The sequence below is a fragment of the Triticum dicoccoides genome, chromosome 3A, assembly GCF_002162155.2.
Source record: "Triticum dicoccoides isolate Atlit2015 ecotype Zavitan chromosome 3A, WEW_v2.0, whole genome shotgun sequence".
NCBI lineage: Eukaryota > Viridiplantae > Streptophyta > Magnoliopsida > Poales > Poaceae > Triticum > Triticum dicoccoides.
This window is the reverse complement of record NC_041384.1, coordinates 510,756,632-510,770,985: the sequence shown is the minus strand read 5'-3', so window position 1 is coordinate 510,770,985 and position 14,354 is coordinate 510,756,632.

Here is a 14,354-nt window from a genome sequence, read left to right as displayed (position 1 = left end):
GTTTATCAATCCGTAGGAGGCGTAGGATGAAGATGGTCTCTCTCAAGCAACCCTGCAACCAAATAACAAAGAGTCTCTTGTGTCCCCAACACACCCAATACAATGGTAAATTGTATAGGTGCACTAGTTCGGTGAAGAGATGGTGATACAAGTGGTATATGCATAGTAGATAATAGTTTTTGTAATATGAAAATATAAAAACAGCAAGGTAACGAATGATAAAAGTGAGCGTAAACAATATTGCAATGCGTTGAAACAAGGCCTAGGGTTCATACTTTCACTAGTGCAAGTCCTCTCAATAATAATAACATAATTGGATCATATAACTATCCCTCAACATGCAACAAAGAGTCACTCCAAAGTCACTAATAGCGGAGAACAAACGAAGAGATTATGGTAGGGTACGAAACCACCTCAAAGTTATTCTTTCCAATCAATCCATTGGGCTATTCCTATAAGTGTCACAAACAGCCCTAGAGTTTGTACTAGAATAACTCCGTAAGATACAAATCAACCAAAACCCTAATGTCACCTAGATACTCCAATGACACCTCAAGTATCGTGGTTATGATTATACGATATGCATCACACAATCTCAGATTCATCTATTCAACCAACACATAGAACCTCAAAGAGTGCCCCAAAGTTTCTACCGGAGAATCACGACGAAAACGTGTGCTAACTCCTATGCATAGGTTCATGGGCGGAATTCGCAAGTTGATCACCAAAACATACATCAAGTGAATCACGCGGTATCCCATTGTCACCACAGATACGCACGACAAGACATACATCAAGTGTTCTCAAATCTTTAAAGACTCAGTCTGATAAGATAACTTCAAAGGGAAATCTCAATCCATTACAAGAGAGTAGAGGGGGGAATAAACATCATAGGATCCAAATATAATAGCAAAGCTCGCGATACATCAAGATCGTACCACCTCAAGAACACGGGAGAGAGAGAGAGATCAAACACATAGCTACTAGTACATACCCTCAGCCCCGAGGGAGAACTACTCCCTCCTCGTCATGGAGAGCACCGGGATGATGAAGATGGCCACCGGAGAAGGATTCCGCCACCGGCAGGGTGCCGGAACAGGTCTAGATTGGTTTTTGGTGGCTACAGAGGGTTCTGGCGGCAGAACTCCCTATCTATTGTGCTCCCCGATCGTTTTAGGGTATATGGAGATATATAGGCGGAAGAAGTACGTCAGGGGAGCCATAAGGGGCCCAAGAGGGTGGAGGGCGCACCCAGGGGGGTGGGCGCGCCCCCCTGCCTTGTGGCTTCCTCGTTGCTTCCCTTACGTGGACTCCAAGTCTCCCGGGTTGCTTTCCTTCCAAAAATAAGTTTCGTGAAGTTTCAGGTCAATTGGACTCCATATAAACAGAAACTGGCGCTGGGCTCTGGGTTAATAGGTTAGTCCCGAAAATCATATAAAATAGCATATAAATTCATATAAAACATCCAAGGTTTATAATATAATAGCATGGAACAATCAAAAATTATATATACGTTGGAGACATATCAGCATCCCCAAGCTTAATTCCTGCTCGTCCTCGAGTAGGTACATGATAAAAACAGAATTTTTGATGTGGAATGCCACCTTACATATTTCTCTAAGTAATTCTTCTTTATTGTGGCAATAATATTCAGATCAATAAGATTCAAGACAAAAGTTTATATTGACATAAAAATAATAATACTTCAAGCGTACTAATAAAGTAATCATGTCTTCTCAAAATAACATGGCCAAAGAAAGCTAGCCCTACAAAATCATATAGTCTGGCTATGCTCCATCTTCACCACACAAAATATTTAAATCATGCTCAACCCCGATGACAAGCCAAGCAATTGTTTCATACTTTTGGTGTTCTCAAACTTTTTCAATCTTCACACAATATGTGAGCGTGAGCCATGGATATAGCACTATGGTGGAATAGAATGGTGGTTGTGGAGGAGACAAAAAGGAGAAGATAGTCTCACATCAACTAGGCGTATCAACTGGCTATGGAGATGCCCATCAATAGATATCAATGTGAGTGAGTAGGGATTGCCATGCAATGGATGCACTAGAGCTATAAATGCATGAAAGCTCAACAAAAGAAACTAACTGGGTGTGCATCCAACTTGCTTGCTCACGAAGACCTAAGGCATTTTGAGGAAGCCCATCATTGGAATATACAAGCCAAGTTCTATAATGAAAAATTCCCACTAGTATATGAAAGTGACAAGATAAGAGACTCTCTATCATGAAGATCATGGTGCTACTTTGAAGCACAAGTGTGGTAAAAGGATAGTACCATTGCCCCTTCTCTCTTTTTCTCTCATTTTTTAGTTGGGCCTTTCTCCCTTTTTTATGGCCTCTTTTTTTATTTTTTATTTGGACTTCTTTGGCCTCTTTTATTTATTTATTTTCGTCCGGAGTGTCATCCTGACTTACGAGAGAATCATAGTCTCCATCATCCTTTCCTCACTGGGACAATGCTCTAATAATGATGATCATCACACTTTTATTTACTTTACAACTCAAGAATTACAACTCGATTCTTAGAACAAAATATGACGCTATATGAATGCCTCCGGTGGTGTACCGGGATGTGCAATGACTCATGAATGACATGTATGAAAGAATTATGAACGGTGGCTTTGCCACAAATAGAATGTCAATTACATGATCATGCAAAGCAATATGACAATGATGGAGCGTGTCATAGTAACGGAACGGTGGAAAGTTGCATGGCAATATATCTCGGAATGGCTATGGAAATGCCATAATAGGTAGGTATGGTGGCTGTTTTGAGGAAGGTATATGGTGGGTTTATGATACCGACTAAAGGTGCACGATACTAGAGAGGCTAGCAATGGTGGAAGGGTGAGAGTGCGTATAATCCATGGACTCAACATTAGTCATAAAGAACTCACATACTTATTGCAAAAATCTATTAGTTATCGAAACAAAGTACTACGCGCATGCTCCTAGGGGGATAGATTGGTAGGAAAAGACCATCGCTCGTCCCCGACCGCCACTAATAAGGAAGACAGTCAATAAATAAATCATGCTCCGACTTCATCACATAACGGTTCACCATACGTGCATGCTACAGGAATCACAAACTTCAACACAAGTATTTCTCAAATTCACAACTACTCAACTAGCATGACTCTAATATCACCATCTTCATATCTCAAAACAATCATCAAGTATCAAACTTCTCTTAGTATTCAATGCACTTTATATGAAAGTTTTTATTATACCCATCTTGGATGCCTATCATTTTAGGACTAGATTCATAACCAAAAAGCAAACTACCATGCTGTTCTAAAGACTCTCAAAATAATATAAGTGAAGCACTAGAGCAAAGGACAAACTACTCCAAAATATATAAGTGAAGATCAATGAGTAATTGAATAATTATGCAACCGTGTGAAGACTCTCCCATTTAATTCAGATCTTGATACTTTATTCAAACAGCAAGCAAAACTAAATAAAATAAAATGACGCTCCAAGCAAAACACATATCATGTGGTGAATAAAAATATAGCTCCAAGTAAAGTTACCGATGAACGAAGACGAAAGAGGGGATGCCTTCCGGGGCATCCCCAAGCTTAGGCTCTTGGTTGTACTTTAATATTACCTTGGGTTGCCTTGGGAATCCCCAAGCTTAGGCTCTTTCCACTCCTTATTCCATAGTCCATCGAATCTTTACCCAAAACTAGAAAACTTCACAACACAAAACTTAACAGAAAACTCATAAGCTCCGTTAGCGAAAGAAAACAAAGCATCACTTCAAGGTACTGTAATGAACTCATTATTCATTTATACTGGTGTTAAACCTACTGTATTCCAACTTCTCTATGGTTTAAAAACTCTTTTATTAGCCATAGATTCATTAAAATAGGCAAACAACACACGAAAAACAGAATCTGTCAAAAACAGAACAGTCTGTAGTAATCTGTAACTAATGCAAACTTAAGGAATCAAAAAAAATATTCTAAAATAAGTTGCTGGACGTGAGTAATTTATCTATTAATCATATTCAAAAACAATTAACTAAATATCACTTTCCAAATAAAAATGGCAGCAGTTCTCGCGAGCACTAAAGTTTCTGTTTTTTACAGCAAGATCAACAAGACTTTCCCCAAGTCTTCCCAATGGTTCTACTTGGCACAAACACTAACTAAAACATAAAAACTCAACCATAATAGAGGCTAGATAAATTATTTATTACTAAAAAGTAACAAAAATCAAGGAACAAAAATAAAATTGGGTTGCCTCCCAACAAGCGCTATCTCGTTTAACGCCCCTAGCTAGGCATGACGATTTCAATGATGCTCATATAAAAGATAAGAGTTGAAACATAAAGAGAGCATCATGAATAATATGACTAGCACGTTTAAGTCTAACCCACTTCCTATGCATAGGTATTTTGTGATCAAACAATTTATGGGAACAATAATCAATTAGCATAGGAAGGTAAAACAAGCATATCTTCAAGATTTTAAGCACATAGAGAGGAAACTTGATATTATTGCAATTCCTACAAGCATAAGTTCCTCCCTCATAATAATTTTCAGTAGCATCATGAATGAATTCAACAATATAACCAGCACCTAAAGCATTCTTTTCATGATCTACAAGCATAGAAAATTTACTACTATCCACATAAGCAAGATTCTTCTCATTCGGAATAGTGGAAGTATCATAAGAAACTTGAATACTATAAATTGTTTCCACATTACAAGAGTAATGTTCAGAAAAAGGGTAATCATAATTATGAAAAGTTTTATAAATATAATCATCACTACTTTCTATAGCATAAGTATCATCACAATAATCATCATAAGCAGGAAGCATGCTATCATCATTATAAATTTGCATATCAAAACTTGGGAGACTAAAAATATCATCTTCATTAAACGTAGCATCCCCAAGCTTGGGCCTTTTCATATCATAAGAATAATCACTCTCATCATTAATAGTATAGATAGCACCAATAGTATTGCAATTATCATATTCTTCCAAGCAAGTGCCAAAAAGATTTTCAAGATCATAAGAAGTATCATTATCTTCCCAATCATAATCATCACAACAAGCAATAGTCATAACGAGATAATCATCAAGTGCATCATCTTCCACAATTATATTTTCATGATGCACAACAGTAATAGGAGCAGCATTATTTGGAAGAGATATCTTTTTACCTCTCTTCCTTTTTATTTTCTTCTTCTTCACCTCTTGTGTGGGTTCAATCCTGTTTTTGGAGCTCCTTATTAATGAGATTGGTTTAATAGAAGGCGCCTCCTCGTTACCTGATTCATCATAAGAAATAATAGGAGAATATTGGGAAGTCTCTTCCCTTTCATTAGTATTATCTTCATCTTCTATTTGTTTTCTTTTCTTTATGTAATTGGCAATATAAGGATTTTCAATGCAATTCACCGTGCAATACATATAAATTTCCTCTAGATCAAAACCAAGAAGTTTATAACGGGAAAATTATGGAAGATGCTTAGTTATACGTTTCATTTCTTCGTAACCCATAAGCAAACTGAGTTCATTATAATGTGCAAGAGAAATCAAGTCATCACAATTTTTTGACACGATTAGATCATTAAACAATTTGCATCGGATAGCTAAATGACCCTGTTCATTGCAAAGTCCACAAGTACGGCTAAGAAAATTTAAAATTTTCAGCACAATCATCTAGGATTTCTTGCAACAATTTAGTTTCTAAGTACTTATGCCTCTTGCAATATCTATCTTCCCTATTTTGTGTGTACTTACAATCCCAATGCACTTCACAAAAATTGACATGTTTATAGGAGACATTTTCATCATAACTAGTGCAATCATCATTAGTACAATGAATATTCAAGGAGTTCGTACTAACAACATTGCAATCATGCTCATCATTCAAAGATTTAGTGCCAAACATTTTAATGCATTCTTCTTCTAACACTTTGGCACAATTTTCCTTTCCATCATACTCATGAAAGATATTAAAAAGATGAAGTATATGAGGCAAACTTAATTCCATTTTTTGGTAGTTTTCTTTTATAAACTAAACTAGTGCTAAAACAAGAAACAAAAAGATTCGATTGCAAGATCTAAAGATAGACCTTCAAGCACTCACCTCCCCAGCAACGACACCAGAAAAGAGCTTGATGTCTACTACACAACCTTCTTCTTGTAGACGTTGTTGGGCCTCCAAGTGCAGAGGTTTGTAGTACAGTAGAAAATTTCCCTCAAGTGGGTGACCTAAGGTTTATCAATCCGTAGGAGGCATAGGATGAAGATGATCTCTCTCAAGCAACCCTGCAACCAAATAACAAAGAGTCTCTTGTGTCCCCAACACACCCAATACAATGGTAAATTGTATAGGTGCACTAATTCGGCGAAGATATGGTGATACAAGTGGTATATGGATAGTAGATAATAGTTTTTGTACTATGAAAATATAAAAACAGCAAGGTAACGAATGATAAAAGTGAGCGTAAACGGTATTGCAATGCGTTGAAACAAGGCCTAGGGTTCATACTTTCACTAGTGCAAGTCCTCTCAATAATAATAACATAATTGGATAATTTAACTATACCTCAACATGCAACAAAGAGTCACTCCAAATTCACTAATAGCAGAGAACAAACGAAGAGATTATGGTAGGGTAGGAAACCACCTCAAAGTTATTCTTTCCAATCAGTCCATTGGACTATTCCTATAAGTGTCACAAACAGCCCTAGAGTTTCTACTACAATAACACCTTAAGATACAAATCAACCAAAACCCTAATGTCACCTAGATACTCCAATGTCACCTCAAGTATCCATGGGTATGATTATACGATATGCATCACACAATCTCAGATTCATCTATTCAACCAACACATAGAACCTCAAAGAGTGCCCGAAAGGTTCTACCGGAGAATCACGACGAAAACGTGTGCCAACCCCTATGCATAGGTTCATGGGCGGAACCCGCAAGTTGATCACCAAAACATACATCAAGTGAATCACGTGGTATCCCATTGTCACCACAGATACGCACGGCAAGACATACATCAAGTGTTCTCAAATCTTTAAAGACTCAATCCGATAAGATAACTTCAAAAGGGAAAACTCAATCCATTACAAGAGAGTAGAGGGGGGAAGAAACATCATACGATCCAAATATAATAGCAAAGCTCGCGATACATCAAGATCGTACCACCTCAAGAACACGAGAGAGAGAGAGAGATCAAACACATAGCTACTAGTACATACCCTCAGCCCCGAGGGAGAACTACTTCCTCCTCGTCATGGAGAGCACCGGGATGATGAAGATGGCCACCGGAGAAGGATTCTCCCTCTGGCAGGGTGCGGTCTAGATTGGTTTTAGGTGGCTACGGAGGCTTCTGACGGCGGAACTCCCGATGTATTGTGCTCCCCGATCGTCTTAGGGTATATGGAGATATATATGCGGAAGAAGTACGTTAGCGGAGCCACGAGGGGCCCACGAGGGTGGAGGGAGCTCCCCCTGCCTCGTGGCTTCCTCGTTGCTTCCCTTACGTGGACTCCAAGTCTCCCGGGTTGCTTTCCTTCCAAAAATAAGTTATGTGAAGTTTCAGGTCAATTGGACTCCATTTGATTTTCCTTTTCTACGATACTCTAAAATAAGGTAAAAATAGAAACTGACACTGGGCTCTGTGTTAATAGGTTAGTCCCAAAAATCATATAAAATAGCATATAAATTCATATAAAACATCCAAGGTTGATAATATAATAGCATGGAACAATCAAAAATTATAGATACATTGGAGATGTATCACCAGCTGTCAGCCTCTCCACGTACAGTACTCTTCTGATGGAAGTCGGTCGTTGACCACATTGACCACGCCGCGCCGAGAGCACCAAGGCGGTGGACGACAGCGAGGCCTAGGAAGGGGATGACACGGAGCCGGGGAAGACCCAGCAGTGGATTCCCACGCGGAGAGGAGTACGAGGGTTCACTGGTTCGGCTGCGGTGTGAGGTTGCCGTCGCCGCAGAATAACAGGGGGTGTTGGTGAGTGGAAGGATGGCCTAGCCAGCTGTGGGAGTAGTATGGGGAAGGTGAGGCCTCCGCGGCAGCACAGACGGCCATGGGAGGCAGGAGCAGGCGACACGACCGGCGCTGCTTTGGGCGGCTGGAGCAAGAAGACCAGAGGTTGAAGAAGCACTAAGGCCATTAGATGGACATCGTACGGTCACTGGAGCTAGAATCGTTCATATTGACTAAGTTGACAAAGCCCTCCATACCCCTCAACTTAGTAGGCCCACAAGTCAGCCTCCCACTATGGTGGGTCCCAGCTGGCAGGGGGGTATTCATTTTTTGTGTGTAATAAGGAGGCACTTCCTTGCGTGTGAAGATATAGTTGGTGGGTCCGACCTGTCAGTGGAGGGAACGTTTTTTTCCCGAAATACAGAGGCCCTTTTGGCGGGTCCCAGATGTCAGATGGAGGAATCATTATTTTGCGCATAATAAGGAGGCATTTCCTTGTGTGCAGCCGTGGATGTCGTTCTCTCCACGTAATACAGAGGCCCTTTCGGCGGGTCCCAGCTGTCAGTCTCTCCACGTACAGTCCACTTCCGATGGATGTCGTTCGTTGACCACGTTGACCACGCCGCGCTGAGAGCACCAGGGCGGTGGACGACGGCAAGGCCTACGAAGGGAACGACATGGAGCCGGGAAGACACGACAGTGGCTGCCCACGCGGTGGAGAGTATAAGGGTTGACTGGTTCGACTGCCGTCGCCGGAAAATAACAGGAGGTGTGGGTGAGTAGAGGGATAGACATGCCAGGGATGCGAGTATATTATGGGGCCGTGAGGCCTCTACTATAGCACAGCCGGCCACGGGAGGCAGGAGCAAGCGGCACGACCAACACTGCTTTGGGCAGCTGGAGCAAGAAGACCAGAGGTTGAAGAAGCACTATGGCCGTTGGATGGACATTGGACGGTCACTGGGGCTAGAATCGTTCATATTGACTATGTAACATCCCAAAATTCTAAATTTTGGAATGTTATATTAATTATATAGATTTGATTGACTGTTTGATGGATTGACTGAAAGTGAGTGAAATTCGAAACTTTTTGAAAGTTAAATGAGAGGGAATAAAAGGACTTTCCCAAAATTTCATTTTGCATTTTGATCTCTGTTAATTCAAATTCTTTTCAAATACAAAACCCTCGAGAGAAGATGACATGACTTCTTCCATTTATTTAAATGACAAGGGTTTTTGAAAACATTTGAATTTCATATGGAAAATATTTCCAATTCAGAAACTTTAAGCAACTCAATGATTTTCACGAGAGGAGATAAAATGACTTCTTCAAATTGTGAAATATGAGTTGGGAGTTTCAAGGATCAAATTTAAAGTCCTTTTGAAATTATTTTTAATTTGGAATTGTTTGAGTTTGATGCAAATTATTTTTCTCCAAAAATAAATATATGGAAAATAGGGTAACATGTTTCCCTACATTAGAAAATCGGAGAAAAATTTATTTGAAATCATTTTGGTATTTTTAAAATGATTTTTGTTTGATTTTATTAGACCAGTAGCACTCTTTGAATTATCTGAATTTGGGTGGATTTTATTTGGCATTTTAAAAATGTTCACGTCGTAGAGAATCTTTTTCTGAAAATTTTGATATATTATATGCCTATGTAAATTTTTTATTTATTTAGTTTTTATTTTTCTTTCTCTGGAATTTTTTTTAAAAAAAACTTCTCGACCGACCGGACCGGGCCGGCCCAGCCAGCTAGGCCACGGCTCAGCCGGCCCAATGCCGCACCCCGGGCGTCCCTGACCTCCAGCGGGGAGTCCAGCTCCCGCTCGACACCGCCGGCGCCGCCGTCTTGGCCCCGGCCTCCTCCTGCCCCTCCCCCACGCCACCTCCTCGCCCCTCCTCATAAAAGGCGCCGCCCCGGGGCCCGTCTCTCCTCCCCTCGCCTCGCACCTCACCGCATCTCGCCGCCGCGCCCTAGCGTCGCCGCCTGCCGCTGGACTTCGCCGCCACAGCTAGCGCCGCACCGCCGCTAGCGCTGCCGCCCTGCCCGCACCGCACCACCGCTCCCCGCTGCCGTGCCGCGCCTTGCTGCTACTCGCCCGCAGCCATCGCCCCGCTCCTCGCCGACGCCCGCCGCCGCAGGAAGCTGCCGGAATTTCGCCACCGGTTTTCCAACGGAAAACCGCCCCGACCAGTAAACCCCTAGGACGGTTTTTATTTCGGTTAGTTAGGTTTAGATCAATTTTCTTTTTAGTTAGGTTTATTTAATGGACGTTCATTAGTTAGGGTTCTCTAGTGAACGATTTTGTTTGGTAGTGTTCGGTAGCGAACGTTCGCTATTTAGATTTTTCTTTTTTCTATTTATTTATGTCAGGGGCCTATTCATGATGAACTTTCTTTATAGTTTAGTCCCTGAACTTCAAACGATCATTACTTTTCACTCATTTATCCAAATACAATGAAACCAACGCTCACATCTTCGTCATGATCTCCTCTATCCAGTAATCCAACTCAAACAGGTTTTTGAAAATTTTAAAATTTGAATTAGAACATATTTAGATTCAAACTTCATTTGATCATAACTTGAGTTTCGTAGCTCCGTTTCAGTTGATTCTTTTTGCAAATCGAAGCTCTTGACCTAAAATTTCTGTTAAGGCCAAATTCACATAATTTTGGTACTGTTAGAAATTGTTTCATGTTGCAAGAGTTATTTGCTTGGTTTTGAAGTTTTCCGAATCGTCTTCTTCGATCTTTCTGATCTTTTAAGTGATTGCTTATGTGTGGTTGCTATTGATTGCTTACGCTAGATTGATCGGAGTGTGACGAGTAGAACTATCAAGAGTTTTGAGTGTGCATCATCTTCATCAACATTGCATGCAAGTTCACACTTTGATCATATCCCTTTCATACCCAGTTTTTATGCATTAGTTTCACCCTCAAACATTGCATGAGTAGGATTGATAACATGTGGGTATTGGGAAGTAGTCGATGAGGTAGTGACCTATTGCCCTGCATTCAAACCTTGGGAGTTACTATTACGTTATGCTTATATTGCCATGCTATGTTCATAGACGTGGATTGGGTTTGAGAGTATTTCATGACAGTTGTGAGATTGTTAATTAACGGTTTACTTAAGGTGGCAACTTTAACACACATCTGGGTGGATTGAGGCACCTGGGTATTCCAGCGATTGCCTGTCTAGGCACCTAGGTATTCCAGGATTGCCTGTTTTTTTATGGACCGCCACCCAGGCTCAAAGGGATCATGAGATTATTCATACTAGAAACTTCTGTGTGTAGCCACAAGCTATTATGGGCTCTAGCATAGTTGATTAAGTCGTGTGAACTCTTACAGTGGTAGACTAGCAGATGTACGGGTTGTAGGTGGAACGGTCTACCCATCGTAAGGTGCAAACACTTCTGAAAGACTATGTCTCGGTCATCAGTTTCTCAAACACCATGTAGTGCAAGAAATCCAATGGAGGAGATCGAGTCTTGTGGGGAAAAGTGTGCAAACCTCTGCAGAGTGTACAAACTAATCATGGTTAGCCGTGTCCCCGGTTATGGACATCTTGAGTATCTAGTACTTGGATTATCATGTGAATCTCATCATGTTACTTTAAATTAAGTTTGTTGGGCTTAATGACGTTATTTCATTGGGATTGAGAATGCTGACAACCATTCTCAATGTTCAACAACCACCATGATAGTTAAATAAAATATATTCCTTTGCAGTATGGAAAAATTGGCTTTTCGCAAAAACCTTATAACCATAGAGCTTTTCCACCAGCCAAATATGCATGTAGTGATAGCCTTTATTCATCATTCTCTATGGTGTGAATTTGCCAGTACGTTCAATGTACTGACCCTGCGTGGCTGCAACGTCTCATGTTGCAGGACTTCTTACAATGAGTAAGTGATACGTTAGGGTTACGATTTCTACACTCAACTTTGCCGTTGGTGTTGATGGGAATCCACAACCTTTGTTACTTCCGCTATTTGGGATTGAGCTAATAGTATCTTACATTACTATACATGTGATTTACCTCTGTTATAAATCCTCGAGTACTGTGTGTGTCAGCATACCGATCCATGGATGACACTTAAGCATAGAGACTTGATCCATTCGGGTCAGGTCGCTACAAGATGGTATCAGAGCACATGTTGACTGTAGGACGTGACCCTAGAAACTAACAAGCCCATAGCAAAGATTTTCTCTACAACTTTCCCTTTCAAAAAGATTGTTTACCTCTCTTCTCTTCTGAGCTTATTCAAAAATCCCCTTTAGTGAGACCATACCCCTTTCCCCTTTTGACCACACGAAGATTCGACTAATGAGACCACTCCAAGAAGTACAAGATATCGGACAACTAAGACCACTTAGGAATGAAGAGTATTTTCCGTGCATTTGAATGATGGAAACCACAACGGTTGAAGACCGAAGACAAGGCGAATTTGAAGGATCTATAGAATTTCCAGATTTGTATGACCTAGGAAAACTACCCTTATGGAACTTGGCAGACTATTGAAGTTGTCAATACCCGAGATCAAGGTGTATCGGAGAAAGACTGAAATAGGGAGCATGAGAACTCGAAGTTTTGTCAAAGAATACCCTAAGGCAGGAGATATCAAATATGGAATGATAGCTCATGGGAATGACAAGAGCAGAAACATGGTTATCCGTGATGTCATCCCCTGCTGATGCTATTGTCACTGAGCTGAGCTAAGCATTCATTTCTTCGGAAGGATTGGATGGTAGAAGGCTGATGGAGCATCTATCAGCAAAGGATGTAGTTTTAACCTTAGCTGGTGTATCACCAGGATCTGGAGAATTACATCGGGAATTTAAAGACGGACACGCAGGAAGCCGTATTTTGACAAGGAAGCATTTCGTGAAGAACTTAGGTCCAAGATGCTGAAGTAGCCAAGCTGGAGGAGCAAAACCTCGAGATACCGGAGATCCGTCAGGAACTGAAGGATAGTAGGACCATGGTTCATGCGAAGGATGTTGAAACCAGAAGTTTGGAATGCAACTCCAGAATATTAAAGAATGTCACGAGAGACTTCGCGTCAACAGAGTTGATATGGCAAAAGAACTTGAGAAAGACAAGCATGATCGGAAGAAGCCATTGGAGGCATGAACAAGGCTTGAAGAGTTTGGAGACGTTGAAGATTTATTGACCTTTAGAAGACCAAACCCCTTTCATATGCCTACGTTAGATGCGATGATTGTGAGCTGTCATTTGTTTGATGTTTTCCGACAGCCACAATAAAATCTGTCTTTTCAAACCTGTTGTTTGCATTGTGTGTACCCCTCTCTATCTCTCTTATCTCACCCCAAACCCATGGACCCAATAGAGGATGAATGGAGATGAACTCATGTTTTCCTGGACCGATAAGTCAATTGGAGACGGACCGATGGATTCAGAACATGGAGGATCATATGAAGAATAACCCTATAGTTGGAATGGATATGATCCAGCATGCTATTCTATGCTTTGAAAGAGGTGTTGCTACTTGGTGGAGCATGTACCAAACCATCAATGGATGGCAAGGAGTAACCACTTGGAAAGAATTTAAGTTGACTTTGCCAAAGTCTCGGCTTGTGTCCCAGAAGTTGAAGCCTTATGGAAAGGATATGAAGAAACCTTGTGCATGCAAGATTTGTGGAGAAATCGGACACACCCATAAAGAACACAAGGATGAATGCCCTAATTGTGAAGGAAGTCACCCGGTTGAAGAATGCCCAACTAGGCAGATTACTTGTTTCTTGTGTGATGGGACTACCCACTATCCTGCTCAGTGTCACATTTACCCCATGGTACAATGAACCATCCAGCAGAAGAAAGAAGTAATGAAAGGAGCCCTCATGGAAATTTTAGAAGAAGTTGTGATGAAGGAAGAGATGGAGGACACACCTAAAGAAGACCCGAGTAAACCCTGCACTAAGTCTTGCTATTCATGTGGAGAAGAAGGACACATCTCCCGAAATTGTTTGAATGGGGATCTAGTAGAATTCCCGACAGAGGAAGTAGAGTATGACCCACAGGAAATAGAAGCCCTAATTGGAATGGAAAAGTCCATAAAGAGAAGCAAAGTGGATTCCAGGAAGGATCTGAGTCATATCACCTGTTACTGGTGCAAGGAGTCAGGGCGCTTCCTAAACAGTTGCCCAAAAAGGAAACCTCGAGACTTGTCAGAAGTAATATGTTTTAGTTGAAATGGAGCAGGGCACTTTGCTAGAGAATGCCCCAAGGAGAAGGGAACTTGTGCTAGATAGTTGAGTTTGCAACAAAAGAAATGGAGTAGTAGAAGTGAGAACATTTTCTTTT